Source organism: Pleurodeles waltl, chromosome 9 (assembly GCF_031143425.1).
Source record: "Pleurodeles waltl isolate 20211129_DDA chromosome 9, aPleWal1.hap1.20221129, whole genome shotgun sequence".
NCBI lineage: Eukaryota > Metazoa > Chordata > Amphibia > Caudata > Salamandridae > Pleurodeles > Pleurodeles waltl.
The window spans coordinates 81,834,177-81,850,944 of record NC_090448.1 but is presented as its reverse complement, the minus strand read 5'-3'; positions in this window follow the sequence as shown (position 1 = coordinate 81,850,944).

Here is a 16,768-nt window from a genome sequence, read left to right as displayed (position 1 = left end):
GAATGCAAATTGCAGCAACTTGCAACTCACTTCTGTTGAGTCTTTTGGTGCTCTTTGTTGCTGTTGCTGTTATTACAGGCTTGTCCTTTGATTCTGTTTCCTTTTACCCTGTACCTATTTTCCAGCATTTGGCTAGTTGCAGTATGTGTTTCTGACCCTATTTTCTTGTGCCTCTCTTCCAGTGTTAGCCATTGATCATAGTCTACTGTCTGAACTCTTCTTGATCTGCCCTGTTATTTGCAGATTCCTTGCCTTGTATTCTGTATTTCTGTCTTGCTTTGTTTGAGTGCACATCTTTCCTAGCCCTATTCTTGGAAATTCAGCCCTTTTCTTGAACCTAATTCTAGTCCTACTTTTGCCTGAGCCCAGGTTTTGGTGTTCCTTGCTCTGTTCCTTGTTGTTCTTGTATTTTTGTCCAGATTTTCATTAATCCCAAGGGTGCCAGTTAGATTCCCTGGCTTGTATCCTAGCACAGAGAACCACCCACTTCAACTTCTCCATAGGAGCTGCTGGGGGTCTCCCAGAAGCTCTATGAGATGAATCTGCTCCTTACATTCATATAACATCTTTTCACCTCACAGAGTGATAATTTCTGGGGAGCAGACAAACTATCAATTATCAACCTTTGTGTTGTTTGTACCTGTGCTTTCCCTACAGACCTTCAGTTTCTTATTTACAGCCTGTTCCAACCTGCTTTAGTCCTCTGCTGTCGTAGGGACCTTTTTGACCCAAGTCAGTTCCCCCTGTTTTTAGCTTTTTACATGTGCACGATTTAGATACATCTTTTAAGCTCATCCTATTGCATTTTACACACGTTCATCAGCTTGCTTTTATCCTAGGAATATAGAAAATGAGCTGCTTGTTTAGTTAGCCTCTGCATGACATCTAATAAGTACCTTCTGTCCAAAGCTAAGAACACTGTGCACAATATCCTAGTTTGTGTTGCCCATTCAGGAGACAGTTTCTAACACAGCATTGCATCAGGTCTGTACTTTCAATGCAGTATGGTTTATTATATAAGTGATGCACTGACCCGGAAGGGGCAGAGGGCATTCCAGCCACGACCATCATGGGACATATGCAGTGTTCAACATGCAGCTCTGCTGGTGCTAATCTACCAGCTTCCTGAGAGAAGTGCAATCTACACAACAGGCTGACTCCTGATACAATCTCCAGGTATGGGGTATGGCTAATCCTTTAGATCGAGACTGGCAGAAGGGGACACCCACTATGCTCTTGAGTATAGTCTTAGGGTTAGGTAAGAACCTCTGGAACCTCTAGAACCTCATTTACCATGGTTGGATTATTCATTTTGTTTACCATGTTTGTAAGGCTGGTCACTTTGCTTTGTTTCATCTGCCTAATAATCACAGCTCATTCTCTCTATACAAGATTATGATTGTTTGAACAAATGTATTGAAAACGTATCTCATACATCTTTTGAGTTGCACCTTGGTATGCATGAGTAATATGTCAAAAAGTTAAGATCTGTTTCCACTACTTCCTTGAGGAGTCCGAGTGTCATGTTCAGGTTGCTATAATCAGCTTTAACCCTGGTAGGTTCATCAGTTTGGGTGAGACATTGTGTGTTAGCCAGGAATTGGGCCAACAGTTTCTGATGGTGTGGACGGACTAAGGCTCCCACATTCTGAAGTTCTATTGTCCTATTGCCTTAATAGAAATATATTACACTGCTCCTGTCCTGCTTCGCTTTCAGCCTTCTAGTACTCATTTGCTTGTATTCCCTTCATAGACCACACACAAACTCAGAATCCAGTCTTGTCCAAGTGTCACCCAACTAGACCTCTGACCAGTCACCGTTCTAGTTCCCTGCTAATACATGTGTGCAGATGGTTGTTCTTTCTGGCACTGGGTACCAATGTAGGGATTGAAGAGTCAGGGTAATGTGGTTATGATGTCTCACATAATGTTTTAGCTGTTGCAGTAGACCAGGTGGAACATGAACTGCGAAAGGTTTTCTGAGAGCAATGTGGCAACAGTAGAACATTGAACCCCTTTTAGCAGTAGAAGATAATAGTCTACACTGAAGACTGAATTTAGTTTGGGATAAAAGACAGAGTACTCACAAGTTATGGGCTTTATCTAGGGGACTGAGTGGTGACAGCCCAACTCAAAATAAAAAGAAGGGTTGACTTGGCCAAGGACCAGGATTTCAAATCTATCATTGCTGAGGTAAAGGCAGTTATACTACTTCTAATGCTGAACCCAGGTAAGGCAATGAAACAAGTTGTGGAGGTTGAAACTTCAAGCTCAGGTTTGAGATTAAACTACGGGTTGTTGGCATACATGTGATATCGAATCTTGTCAAAGTTTAGGATAACAACATCAGGGAAATATCATTGTTGAATAGCACTGGTGACTGGCCAGAGCCATGAGGAATGCCATTGGTCACTGGAGTTGACTAGTTCTTCCTTGATGTTTAGGAGAGTGGCCTCTGCCCGCAGCAAGGTCTGAAGCTTGATAAAAGGCCACCCAGGAGGCCCTTTGCCTCCATGTGGGATCACAATTTTTTTAAGTAGCCTTTCTTCACAAGTTAGGCCAGAAGTAAGCCTGTAGTTGGTAATATTACCTGTGAGGCTATCATGTTTGAGGGGTGACCCCACTGGAGAGAGTAATTTACTAGGATGGTGAAGATCTATACGACAAAAGTGGGGGCCCCAGTTAATGACTTTATCATTGCCGATGTTCCAAGAGGGCAATATTTCTTGAAAGAAATCAGGATATTGCTAATGTTCATTTATTAAAGTATGACTGACTTACTGCAAGGGAATCCACAGACAGGTGTAGAGGAGCAAGAATAAGACAGAGATAAACCAGTGGAAACAGTTGTGATGTCAGCCACGACTGTCAATTTTGTTGACACAGAATGTCAGTAGATTCTCATGATGGCCTTTTGTGGGGTAGGTACGCTAGATGCTGAGCTAGAAGACACTAAGGCCCACATTATGACAATGGTGGTAAAAACCACCCACTGCTGCAGCAACGGCCGCCAAAAGACTGCCGCCGCGGCTACCATCCTTCCGCCATAATTTGACCACAGCCAGATTTCTGCCACAAGAAAGACAGAAATCCGGCTGTGGCCATACTGGCAGATGGTGGTAAGGTGGCACTGCTACCACCACCAGCGCGACGCCAGTAGACCGCCACCAGCCGTATTATGAAAAATAATACGGCCTGGCGGTGTTCTTCTGGTGGGCGCTGCTGCTAGTAGCAGCACCCCATCCCGTCCCCTGCCAGAAGACCCCCTGGATCCAGGTAAGTCGGGTCTCCGACAGGGGAGGGGGTGGAGGCTGTTGTATGTGTGTGGGTGTGTGCATGTATGTGTGAGTGTGTGTATGAATGTGAGTTTGTGTTTAGTGTTGTTTGCTTGCATGTATGAATGTATGCGAGTGCGTGTATGAATGTGTGTGAGTGCGTGTATGTATAGAGATGTGAATTCATGTCTGCGTGTATGTTTTGATGTGTGTGTGGATATGTGCATGAATGGATGAATGCATGCGTGTATGTATGTGTGGATGAGTGTGTGTCTGCGTATGTGTGAATGGGGGGCGTAGATGCAGGGGAGTGGGGGGTGTTTGGAGAGGTTTGGGGGGAAGGGGGCCTCCTATCAGTGACAGGGAAGGAATTTCCTGTCACTGATAGGGCCTACCGCTATGGTTTTCGTGGTGTTACGAACACCATGAAAACCATGGTAGTAGGCAGGGTCATTATACCGCCGGCAGCACAATGGCGGCCGCAGACTGGAGATGGTTATCTTCAGTCTGGCGGCTGCTACCGCCATGGCGGTCGGAGTGGTACATTGGCAGGTTGCCTTCAGCCAACCCGCCAATGTCATAATGTGGCGGTAACTACCGCAAGCCTGTTGGCGGTACTACGGCCACATTAGCTCCGACCGCCGGGGTCATAATGACCCCATAAATCCCTATACATATGTTGCAGTTCATTAGGTCTTTTATTACTAAGTGAGTATCAGACGATTATAGATATTATAAATATGATTACAGTTCCAGAATAAATAGAACACTATACAATCAGAAACTGGTGTGTTATAGCCATTCATGTTTATGGAATGACTCTGTCCATCGTTAAAGTATTTATATGACAGAGTAAATGGGCAATAACATTATATTAAACACTTGTGATGCTCTTTCATGTTTGGTTATTCCCTGGTAATCTGTTTACTCTGAAGCACTGCCATATCAGAAAAGATTAAAGGTTGCATTTCTTTACTTATTCAAGAGAGTGAGACTCCCCTCCTGTTGTATGTATACAGCATCATATTAATGCATGACTAGTACATAGATGGGGGAGTAGGTTTACAGTAACGTTGCTACTCACTACAAAAATACAATGGGCATTACATTGGGCAGCAGAAGTCATTGGTTTGTCAACTATCCTAGATGCCTATGTGATCCATATCTGAACTTCACAAGCAACACAATTTAAGAGGGAACCCATCAAGCTATAAAAATGAGGGTGGCCCAGTGGGAGAGAAAATGTAGGCCTATGGGTTACTAATGAGGGAAAACTCCACAGAAGGCTCACATGCAAAATGTTGACCCATGATGCTTAATCGTAAAACATCTAAGCCCTGTTATGGCAGCCAACCAGTAATGAGGCAACATCCATCCAGAATACACTTGTAATTGACTGTCTTGGTTACTGACACACACAAGGTTGGTGATATTATAATGACCTTTAAGTCTGACCCACATACAGCTATCTTCCTAGTACCCATGGTGCTGTCTCACCTATCAGTCTGAGGACATGCCATCCTCAGGAATGGCACTAAGAGGGAACAGACTACTGCAAGAGATTAGCTGCTCTGGATGAGCAAAGCGCCCAACTCAACAAATCTTGGGATCTCCCTTTGATTCTTGACCGTTCATGGTACTGGAAGGACCACTCCCAGAAGCCCACCCCCAGAGAATGCTACTGCGAATAAGTTTCTCTAAGGCTACATTTTGTTCAGCAGTTTATATGAGACTCATATTTTCAACTCCTAGAACAGCTGGCTGAGAAATGCTTCTCAGCACAAATCCATCAACCTGGCAAATCACTCACGCCAAGCAAATTGAAAGCCATGCCCATCCTATACTGAGAATAAGACTAAGTCGTCATTGCTGATGGATACTTGTCAATTAATTCCACCCTATTTTCCCATGTGCAATAGCACAATCTAATGGGATCAACGAGTCTATGAACCTAGTTAGTAAAACATTTAGAGAAATATTGACAGAAGAACTGAATTGCTGATTGAATAGATGTATTTATGTCAGAAGGGTAAAACCACTGTACTCCTGAGGTAGGGCATTGAAAATACTCTAAGGGCCAGATGTAGCAAAGAACCAATTTGCGACTTGCAAATTGCGAGTCCCTGCGACTCGCAATTTGCAAGTCGCAAATTGGTATGCAGTACGGTGTCTCAGACACCGAATGCGACTCGCTATGGGGTCGCAATGACCCACCTCATAAATATTCATGAGGTGGGTCGCAAATTGCGGCCCCATAGCGAGTATAGGCACTCGCAAACATGGAGGCCTGCTGTCGTCAGCAGACCTCCATGTTCGTGACTGCTTTCAATAAAGCAGTTTTTTTTTTTAAGTGTAGCCCGTTTTCCTTAAAGGAAAACGAGCTGCACTTAAAAAAAAAAAACGAAACCTTTAGTTTCGGTTTTTTTTCAGGGCAGGTAGTGGTCCCTTGGACCACTACCTACCCTGAAAAAATATTTTTGGGTCCATTCACAAACTGGAAGGGGTCCCATGGGGACCCCTTCCAATTTGCGAGTGGGTTACCATCCACTTGAAGTGGATGGTAACTGCGACACCATTTGCGACCGCGTAGGCGGTCGCAAATGGTATTGCATACCACTCAGAATCGCAAATAGGAAGGGAACGCCCCTTCCTATTTGCGATTCTGAAATGCATATTGCAAGTCGGTCCCGACTCGCAAAATGCATTTCTACATAGCAAATACGTATTTGCGACTCGCAAATGGCGATTTTCGCCGTTTGCGAGCCGCAAAGTCTTTGCTACATCTGGCCCTAAATGAGGAACTGATTAATTCTTTAAACTCTTTTTAGCCCATAGATTCCTTAAAGCTGAGGTGTGTATCACTTTCAGTTTTTTATGCATGCCCGTGGTTCATCTAAGGTGAGACGTGTCTGCTCAAATATTTATCTGAACTTCGATGTTCTTCATTGCTTAAGTTACTTATGACACAAAGGTGCATCTTCCATTCAGTATTCAGAGAAGCAGGGCTTGCCATTAATATTCAGCCGCATTGTGCAAGCCCACTGTACATAATTACCTACAGTGGGCCCAATAACATGTCTGTCAACGTGATTAAACTTCGTATTAATTTAAAGGTATTACCTGTCTCTGTCACATCACAATTAAGCCGACGTATTCCTGGCAGGGCGGACAACCAAAGAAAATTGCGTGGTTTAATTTGTTTCTACTTCAAGAATCAACCTCTTGGCTCCCTTTTCCACTCTGATGTATGGATTAAACAAGATGCGAAGGGGCTCCGTGTTTTTTTATTCTCCCACGCGGACAGCCCGCGTCAGAAAACCGCCGGAATCTCAGAAACGTGTTCATGCTGTTTGTCACTCGAGCGCAAGACCACGACAAACATTTATGTTCATGCTAAATTGGATTCTGAAGATTAAATTGCAAATTGAATTGTTTCCTTTGAGATGGAAGTAAAGTAAACAATCAGTCCATTTCTTGCTTAGATCACAGGTAGGTGGCTGTTTACAAAGAACGCACGTGCCCAACCATGCATTAAATAGCTAACATATGGGCTAGATTTAGGTTTTGTGGAAAGGGTATTTGCAGCGTTTTTCGCCAAGCTCGGGAGTCCCGAGAGAGTCGGGAACCGATGTGGTTTAAGGCCAGAAGTGCCGCCCAGGGGCATCTGGTAAAGTGGTGGGGTGAGTGAAGTGCCCCCACCCCTCCCCAAGGAAACAAAATAAAACACCTCCTCCCTCCAAAACCCCAAAATAAAACACCCTCCTCTAAAAGCCCAAAATAAATTACCCCCTCTCTCCAAAAGCCCAAATGAAAACATAACACTAACCACAGAATAAAACGCAACCACTACACTTACATGCATTACACACATAAAATAAAATAAAATGGCACTTACCAGCGGGCTGCACATGCACGTCGGTGTTCTTTTCCTTCTCCGATGCATGAAGAACTTCCCTAACTAGACACTGCTCTCATGCTGCTAACCAGCATGAGAGAAACACTTAGATTGGATGGAGCAGGCTGGATGGATGCTCCTTCAGGCCCTTGAGGCCTGTGCTTTGTCTCCACCTAGCTGCATTAACATAGTCGGGTGGAGAGCTTCAAAATGCGCATGTTACTTTGTCCGGCACACAACAACCAGCCAAACTGACATGTGCACTTTGGAGCATCCAATCAGCCCTGCTTCAGTCCTCTGCTGTCAATCACCAACAAAGAGCAAGCCGGCATGTCTCTGGGCTGGCTCCGCTGCAGTTGGCACTGCACAGGTAAAAATAAAATTACAATTAAATCTTTTCATTGCCATTTAATTTTGTCAGGCATGGCTTGCAGCGTGCGGGAGGCGACACTCCCTCAATCTTGAGAAGAAACTGCCACTGGTGCCGCCATTGGAATTTGGAAACCAAGGTTGAGTCTCGGGTTGACTCAAATTCCTGTAATTCTGGGCAAATCACTTAGGGTCTGACCTAGAACTTGGTGAATGGAATACTACTTCGAAAACATGAGGAATATCCCATTCTCCGAATTACGATCCCCAAAGGATAGAACAGGATCATAATATGGCGGACAGGATATCTGTCACATTTGTGAAGAAGTATTCCCCTCTGCCAAGTTCGAAGTCAGGTCTTTAATCTCTGCACACCTCAAACAAATGAATCTAACCTTGTGTAATATAACTGGTGCTCATGTAAAGTTCTCCAAGATGGGGGTGTGGCTAGGTGGAGACCGACTGTCACGGCCGGCTTTGGTGTTGGTGGCAGTCAGTGTGACAACCTTTGTTGGTGCCCCGCCCCAATGACCTTCTTTACGATACCCTCACTTTCACCCTCATCTCTCCATAGCCCCTCCCTCACACATATTTCATTTGTTTTTTAGTGCTACTCATAATAGGGAAGGGAGTTGGAGTGCTTTCCATCAGGCACGTTGTACAGAGAAAATGAATCATACATGTGTAAATCAATGTTTAGGAAATATTACATATGACAAAGAGTTGCAAGTTGTAGGAGTCACATCACCAATACTGGTAGGTATTATATTTTAAGAGTGCCTGGTCTGGAGAAGTAAACACTCAGGATTTAAAATGTAACAAAGTGGTTGGGGTTGGCATTACTAATAAGCATGTTTTTTTACCCAAACTAACCCTTTTTAGCAGCATTAGGATAATTAAAGACTGTGGAAAAATCATAATATTCTAACGTATACCTTGCAGTTTGAAGCAACTCTTTGATGCCATTTCATAGCTCACTTTGCTATATTAGGATTGTGATTTATGAACTGCAAGTAACAAAAGTATCTCTGTGACAAAAGCAGCAACATGTCAAATTATCTACTGATAATCCAATTACCTGATCTACTTGTTATAGGTTCTTTACAGCAGGCACATTAACCCTCTGTGCTACTTTAACGAGTCAAAAATGCCACTATGCACTGCCCTAGATAAAACTCCATCTCTGTCCAGCAGGTACATTAATTACAAGAGTTAACTTGACATTTACAAGGAACTCTGCAGCATGTGCTTTTGAGAAAAAAAAGTATTTCCAAACTCAGTGCTACCCCCTAAGCTCAGTGGCGAGTGCAGCGGCACTGGTGACACTGCCCTAAAGCTTGAACTTCAGTCTGTTTTACCTGCTACTACACAGCTTCTTGTGCCAGTCACAGGGGCATTACTGTGGATGGACAATTCATCCCCTGTCATGTTTGGCGGGCTACCCCTTCCTCGCATTGGCCACTGAGAGGCATTTTCTTCTACTTCATGAAACCGGTTCCAAACTCACCTTTCAGGCGGGTATGGTCCAAGCCAACAGAAAGCAAGCACTAGCAAATTATCCACAGTTGAGATGACTAGACCCGGCCATTCTCATTTCCCGTGTACAGCCTATTGGGGTAACTTCTGATAAATTAGACCTGCTACTGGTAATGACTGGAGAAGCAAGTGGCCTTGGAGGCCAACATTGACTCAGTTTCTTTCCATTGATCTAAACCTGTTGAGAGAAGAACAACATAAATTGGCTGACAAAATCAAGCACAACAAGGCATTCCTTAAAGGAGATGGTTCTAAAATCCCACAACCATGCAAAGCAAATGCAGACCCTCCTAAATTGGATACAAATCCTTATAGAACCAAGCTGAAGATGCAGAATGTGGGAGAGGCATAATAATCTACAGATTATTGGTATACCAGAAAATGTGAAAGGCCCTATTCCCACCAAATATATTGAGGTCTGGCTCCAGAAACCTATTTCCCCTAATGATCTCTCATATGTTCACTATATAGAAAGTGCATAGGGCCCAGAAAAAACATGTTCCCTCATGGTTTGCATCCTATGTTCACTGTAGGCACAAAATAGTTGCACAACAGTGTACTCAGTTCTTCGACAGCCCGGGGGAAGCTGGACTAGGGGTGGCAAATACCAGCTCACACCCGTAGTACAGCAAAGGGTACCCCATGACACTGAGATGGCATCCAGATGCCACTTGAGGAGTTCCAAATCAACAAAGCTAATCACATTTCCAACCCACTCTCAGGAGGGCTAGCAGGCAGCAATTGTAACCACTGCTATGATCCACATTCAACACAACAAGATGAACCGATTTGTAACACTTTTCAAACACTCACCCCCAGTCACAGATCTGGTTAAATCCATTGTACTTTTGCTCACCATGACACCCCAGTTTGGACCCAGTCTTATGCAAATCAGTCTTGACCCTGCTACCCATGGGAAAAGTCCAGCCCGAACTACAAACTGGACAGATTTATATCTGCTGACGATGGAGCTTGTGGGATCAGATACAAATGAAGGCTCAGCCAAGTTTCCTTTGGTTACCCCAAAGATGTCAGACAACATTGTTTGATTGATTTAACAATGAAGAGAGTATGGGGGTCATTATGACCCTGGCGGTCCTGCCCCGCTTCGCCGGCGGTGGCGGCCAGACCACCGACAGTGAGGCAGTTCAGGACCGCCAAATTATGACAAGGGAAGTGACTGGCTGCATTGCAGCCAGTTCACCACCTCTACCGCCAGGGGGGGCAGGACTGCCTGGCCAAAGGTTGACCACCTTTGGCCCTGCAGTCCACCTAACACTGCCTGCAGTATTTTGAGTATCCTTACCGCCAGGGATTCTGTGGCAGCAGCCCTGCCATGAAATCCCTGGCTATAAGGATACTGGCGACAGGAATTCTAATTTCTGTCGCCACCACAGGACTCGCCAATCACCCCTCTCCATGTAGGAGCCCCCTCCACCCCGACCCTAACAGGAGCCACCGAACCCTCCAAGCAGCGATGCCCCCATCCCCGATCCTCGTACTGAACCCCCTCCCCCAATCCCTGTACCGACTCCCGATCCACGCATGCACACACCGCATATACAGATACACGCACACATACATACATACAAGCACATTTCCACGCTCACTCATTTACACACACATACACACACAGCCACAACACCACCCCATCCCCTGCATTCACGCATTCACACAAGCACACAGAGACACACAGGCACACAAGCACTCACAACAACCCCCCACCCCTTCCATTCATACACACACACACACACCCCCCATTCACGCACACAACACTCAACACCCCATCCCCTGTTGGTCGATCACCTTACCTGGTGGTCACCTGGGAGGGAACGGGGTCCATAGGGCCTTCTCCACCGGCACACCCCGTCACTCCAACACTGCCATGCCAATTACAAAGTTGCAATACTGCGGGTAGTGTTGTGATGATCTGGCAGTGTCAGCAGAGCAACCTCCACTAGACCGCCAATCACTGGTATGGCTGCTGGCAGCTCTCTGCCCAATTTATGGCAGAGAGCTGCCAGGAGTCATAATATGGCAGTCTCAAGACTGCCATCACTGGCGGTCTCCTGACGGGTGCGACTTCAGCGGTCAACTGTTTTGACCGTTGAAGTCATAATGAGGGCCTATGTCATTAACCTAAGCAATGTGCTTTATGTGGCTAAAAGACTGACCAGTGTTATGGGGAATACTACATTAATAGTTAAAAGTAATGTGAATTTCTACAACACCCTCTGTGCTCCCCCACAACCTAAACCAGGGTATGTGACAAAATCTGGGCTGCATCTTTCAAGGGGTCATGAATGGAAGGGTTATTAACCTGGCATATAATGTTCGTAGACTCGGGACAGGAATCTCTAGAATAATCTCCTAATATTGTGGTTCCTCTTCTGTGGAATATGATGTTTGTCTTATCACATTGACAATTCTGGGTACATACCTTGTTCTCCGGTCGGACCTACTAGACGGTCGGTCTCCACTCCCCGAGCTAAAGCTTACCTTACATGGGGGCAGATGTGAGAACCCCTAGCACCTCCTTGAACCACATTAGCTTAATGTTTTTGCTGGTAATGTGGCCCAACAAGGACAAAATCACCACACCTAATTTACAAAGTGGCACAATGCATGCATTGCGCCACTTTGTAACTGTTAGAAATGGGGTTTCTGGTTGGCTAGGGTATGCACCTCAGCCAGGCAGAACTTACCCACTCTAGTCAGGGCTTGGGAGTTACACGTCCAAGATAACCCCTGCTCACCCCCTTGGTAGCTTGGCACGAGCAGTCAGGCTTAACCTGGAGGCAATGTGTAAAGCATTTGCACAACACACAACACACGTGATGCAAAATATACACCAACGCGGGCTGCGCTGCTGGTCTGTTCTGACTCTCCTCACCTGGGGGCTGACATCGGAGCACCGGAGCTAAAGGGCAGGAGCCCTTTAAATTCTCCCATTGCGCTCCCGCTCGCCGGGACGCGGGCTGCGCTGCTGGTCTATTCTGACTCTCCTCACCTGGGGGCTGACATCGGAGCACCGGAGCTAAAGGGCAGGAGCCCTTTAAATTCTCCCATTGCGCTCCCGCTCGCGGGCTGCGCTGCTAGTCTGTTCTGACTCTCCTCACCTGGGGGCTGACATCGGAGCACCGGAGCTAAAGGGCAGGAGACCTTTAAATTCTCCCATTGCGCTCCCGCTCGCGGGGACGCGGGCTGCGCTGCTGGTCTGTTCTGACTCTCCTCACCTGGGGGCTGACATCGGAGCACCGGAGCTAAAGGGCAGGAGCCCTTTAAATTCTCCCATTGCGCTCCCGCTCGCGGGGACGCGGGCTGCGCTGCTGGTCTGTTCTGACTCTCCTCACCTGGGGGCTGACATCGGAGCACCGGAGCTAAAGGGCAGGAGCCCTTTAAATTTTCCCATTGCGCTCCCGCTCGCGGGGACGCGGGCTGCGCTGCTGGTCTGTTCTGACTCTCCTCACCTGGGGGCTGACATCGGAGCACCGGAGCTAAAGGGCAGGAGCCCTTTAAATTCTCCCATTGCGCTCCCGCTCGCGGGGACGCGCGCGGTCGCGCCCGGGCGAAGCCCGGGCCAAGGGCAGGCCGTCCGTGCCCGTCAGAGGCCGAAGGAGGCCGGGCTGGGCCACCTCTCTTGGTCCTAAGGCACGGCAATTGCCCCTTCTGCATAGGGAAGCACCCCAATCTCTCCTTTATATTGTGACATAGTACCATTCGCCAATGGGGAAGCGCAAGGCCAAAGATAGCCCGACTTTAGGCTCTGGCAAATCCAAAATACTCAAAACCAATAAGATTACGTTACCCCACACTAGCCATGTTGCCAAGGAAATAGACGATTTAATAGAAGAGGTATAACAGATTCTAAACAACAAGGAGAAGCCTAGACGAAAGGGCTCAAAATCTGGCACGCTTATTCCATTTCTAACACCTAGTTTACACACTGTTGTTAACTCACATTCTGTCGCCTCATCTCACCAGCCACTCCAACAGTCGTTGCCTTGTCAAGACCCCATTGCCCTCCCTACACCCTATTCTGAATTAGATGCTCCTAGAGCTTGCACACCACACCCTTCAATTTTATGCTCTAATCGTTTTTCTCCGCTGGCATCCATTGATTCGGACAATCAGCAACCAGCCCCCCCAACTCTGCCATGTCCAGTGAGTCCTCCTCTACAAAATGATCTGTTCACATTGGTGTGTAGCCTTAAGACTGAAGTTGGCGAGCTGAGAGCATTATTGCTTGAAATCACCACCCTTCTTAAAAACAAACATTCTTTCCCTATTAGCAAGCCTAATTTAAACCTTTTGCCTACCAAGTATCCACCTGCAAAAGGCGACTTATCAAACGGGCCTCTTCTGCCACTAGCTTGTGCTGCAGGTCCCATAGATGATCAGGGTCCTGTAAAACAGCTCACGCCCTCTTTTGGAAGAACTACTCCTCTCCTTCCTAATGCTCCCCTCAAATGGGACATTACCAAAGCTTCATACCACAATCATAAATCAATTAGCAACAACTACATATATATGTGCAATGTTCCACCTTTGCCTCCAAACGTGAGAGAAGACAAAGCCTCATTAACAAATAAGGTCTCGCACTGGGTGAGACATATCAGGGGTTGTGGTTCAATCATCCATGATGACATTGTATCTGTCGAACGATCTAATGGTTCCCCTGGTCTCTCTGGTCCTAGTGACTTTATAACACTTAGGCCCTCATTCTGACCCTGGCGGTCGGCGGAGAGACGGCGGTCGGACCGCGAACAGACCGGCGGTATTAAAAATGGCATTCTGACCGCGGCGGTCCCCGCCGCGACCGACCGCTACTTCTCCACTCCGACCGCCACGGCGGTCATGACCGCGGGGCTGGAGTTTGCGCACTCCGGCCCGGCGGTCGTCCCAAGACCGCCAAGGGTATTATGACCCTGCCTACCGCCGCGGTTTCTTGCGGGCGGGAACCGCCGTGCGAACCATGGCGGTAAGCACTATCGGGGCCAGGGAATTCCTTCCCTGGCACTGATAGGGGTCTCCCCCACCCCCCACTACCCACCCGAGTCCTCCCCCCACACCCTCCACCCCCTGCCACCCCCCAGAGGTGGTACGAACCCCCTCCCCACCCCCACCCCAACATGCACATACATGTACCCCGACATGCACACACCCCCAACATGCACATATACACACCCCCTACACACACATACACAACGGGGACACATACCCGCACACATACATGCCGACATGCGCACCTGCCGAACAGCACACATTACCCATAGACACAGCAGCACCCCCCGCCCGCATACACGCACTCACACACCCCCTCTACACACTCACACGCACACCCCCATGCACGCCCACATCACACAACACCCCCCCACCCCCTCCCCTCACGGACGATCAACTTACCTTGTGCGTTGGTCCTCCGGGAGGCGACGGGAGCCATAGGGACGTGACCGCCAACAGAAGACCGCCAACAGAAGACCGCCACACAGAAATGTGGGTCGTAATTCTGTGGGCGGTGTTCTGCTGGCGTGGCGGTGGAGGTTGACCAGTCTCCACTTTCCCGCCGACCGCCAGTGTGGCTGCTGGTGGTTTTCCGGCGGAACGCTCCCAGCGGTCAGAATGCGCACAGCGGCACACCACCGCGGTCGCCGGTCTTCACCGCGGCGGTAACTCAGCGGTCTTGCGAAAAGACCGCCAAGGTCAGAATGAGGGCCTTAGTCTTAAAAGTCCACATTTGGTAGCAGGCCTCTTGGAAATGGAAGCACGGTCTATAAGCAGGAAGTCCTCAGCAATTACTCTTTCAGCTAGCTGTCCTATTGCTAGCCACATGTGTGTGAATCCTTCCACTAGATCAGCCAATTTGGTCCCGAACTATTCTACAACTACTCAAGATACAAGACCAACAGGCCATCAGGTCCAGAGAGATCCACTTCCTGATCTGGCCCCTAAGTCCTGTTCCGGCCCTGTTTCAAGGGCCCAACTAACCCATGATCCTGGGGCTACTTCGGACATTGACTGACTATGTCTCACCAACCTTTGCACAGCTACAGCAGCCATGAACTTTCCATCTAATCCACATTGCCCAGGCTCTCTTCTTCTATCGGACCCACAACCTGGAACTATTAATAATATCACAAGTTCACTTAAGGCGAACCCCGTTGCCAGTTACGTCCAAGCTGATACTACCACGAACTCAAATATTACTTGTGCCCAGCACACAGCAAAACTTTTGTCCTGGAATGTGGCTGGCATTAACAGCAAACTTGTTGACACTGAGTGGGGGGCATTCGTCGGAAATTTTAACGTTTGCATGTTCCAGGAAACATGGGCAACGCATTGTACATACAAACAAGGGTATAGCTCTTTTTTCAAACCTGCTAAGCCATCTTTAGCTGGCAGGGCGGTAGGGGGTTTAATCACATGGGTAAAATCTACAGAGGGGAGTGGTACAAAGGAGATATATGTGGATTCCCATTATATTTTGGCTGTTGCCATCTACCCAGCCTCAGGCTCTCCTGTCCTTTGTCTAAATATTTATAGCAGACCGGGACCCTCAAATCACCGATCTCCCACTATCGAGCTATTGAATACCTTAATCTCAGACCTTCGCCTCAAATATCATATTATAATAGCTGGTGACTTTAACGTTCTACTTGAACTTAATGCAGATCACATAGAGGTCATGCAGTCTGAAGATAGTGTATGGAATATCCCTCCTCCTGTGACTTCCCATTCCACCCAGCAAAATTCATATAAACCATGCGTCAGGGCCATACAGATAGTGGATCTCATGATATCCCATGGCCTTCGTTTGGGCAATGGCCGCTTTCCAGCGGACATTCCGGCCAGACCAACCTTCTTCAGGGGCTCATATAGCAACAAATTGGATTATATCCTCTTTGACTTAAGACTATGGCACCTTATTCTAGACCTAGAGGTGGGCATTCCCCATACTAGTGATCATGCTCCCCTCCAGATCACATACAAGAGCCCTCTCCTAGTAGGGGTCGCATTTCCCTCTGTCTCCTCTACTGCTATGGAGCTGTCTAGTAATAGGCGTACAGTCAGGTGGGACTCCTTTGTGCAATCAAACAAGCTTCAAGGAAATCTGCGTGCCCTAACCTCTTCTCATCAGTTATTTGATACCAACCTTATTTTGGCTCCATTCGAAATATTGCCTCTCCATCTGGACCTTTTTGCCACTTTGAAAGAGTTGTTTACTAAACGTCCTAGGCCACTGACTATCTCCTGTATTCGACCACATACTAAATGGTTTAACAAGAGGTGTAGGGAAGCCAAAAATATTTTGGCCATCGCGCTAAGGACTAAGGATAGATCAGGCATCATCAATGCTAGACGCCATTATGCCTCTACTTGCAATAAAAGTAAACTCGAGTATGAAGAGGGGCTATGGAGCAATCTACTTGAGGCAGCTACCGTCCATGATTCCAAACGGTTCTGGCTTCTAGTTTCCTGTGGTGATCAGAACCGTGCATCTCACCTGGAGTCTTATATCCCTCCTGACATCTGGCTCTCCTACTTTAAGGAATTGTATGGACCATTGCTGGCCAGTCATATTCCTGACATAATTTCGGAGGAGCTAACAACTTTTGACGAGCGCACGTCCTTCTTGCCCCCTTTTACACTGAACGAAACTGTGTCGGCCATCGCAGCCCAGAAAGCAGCAAAA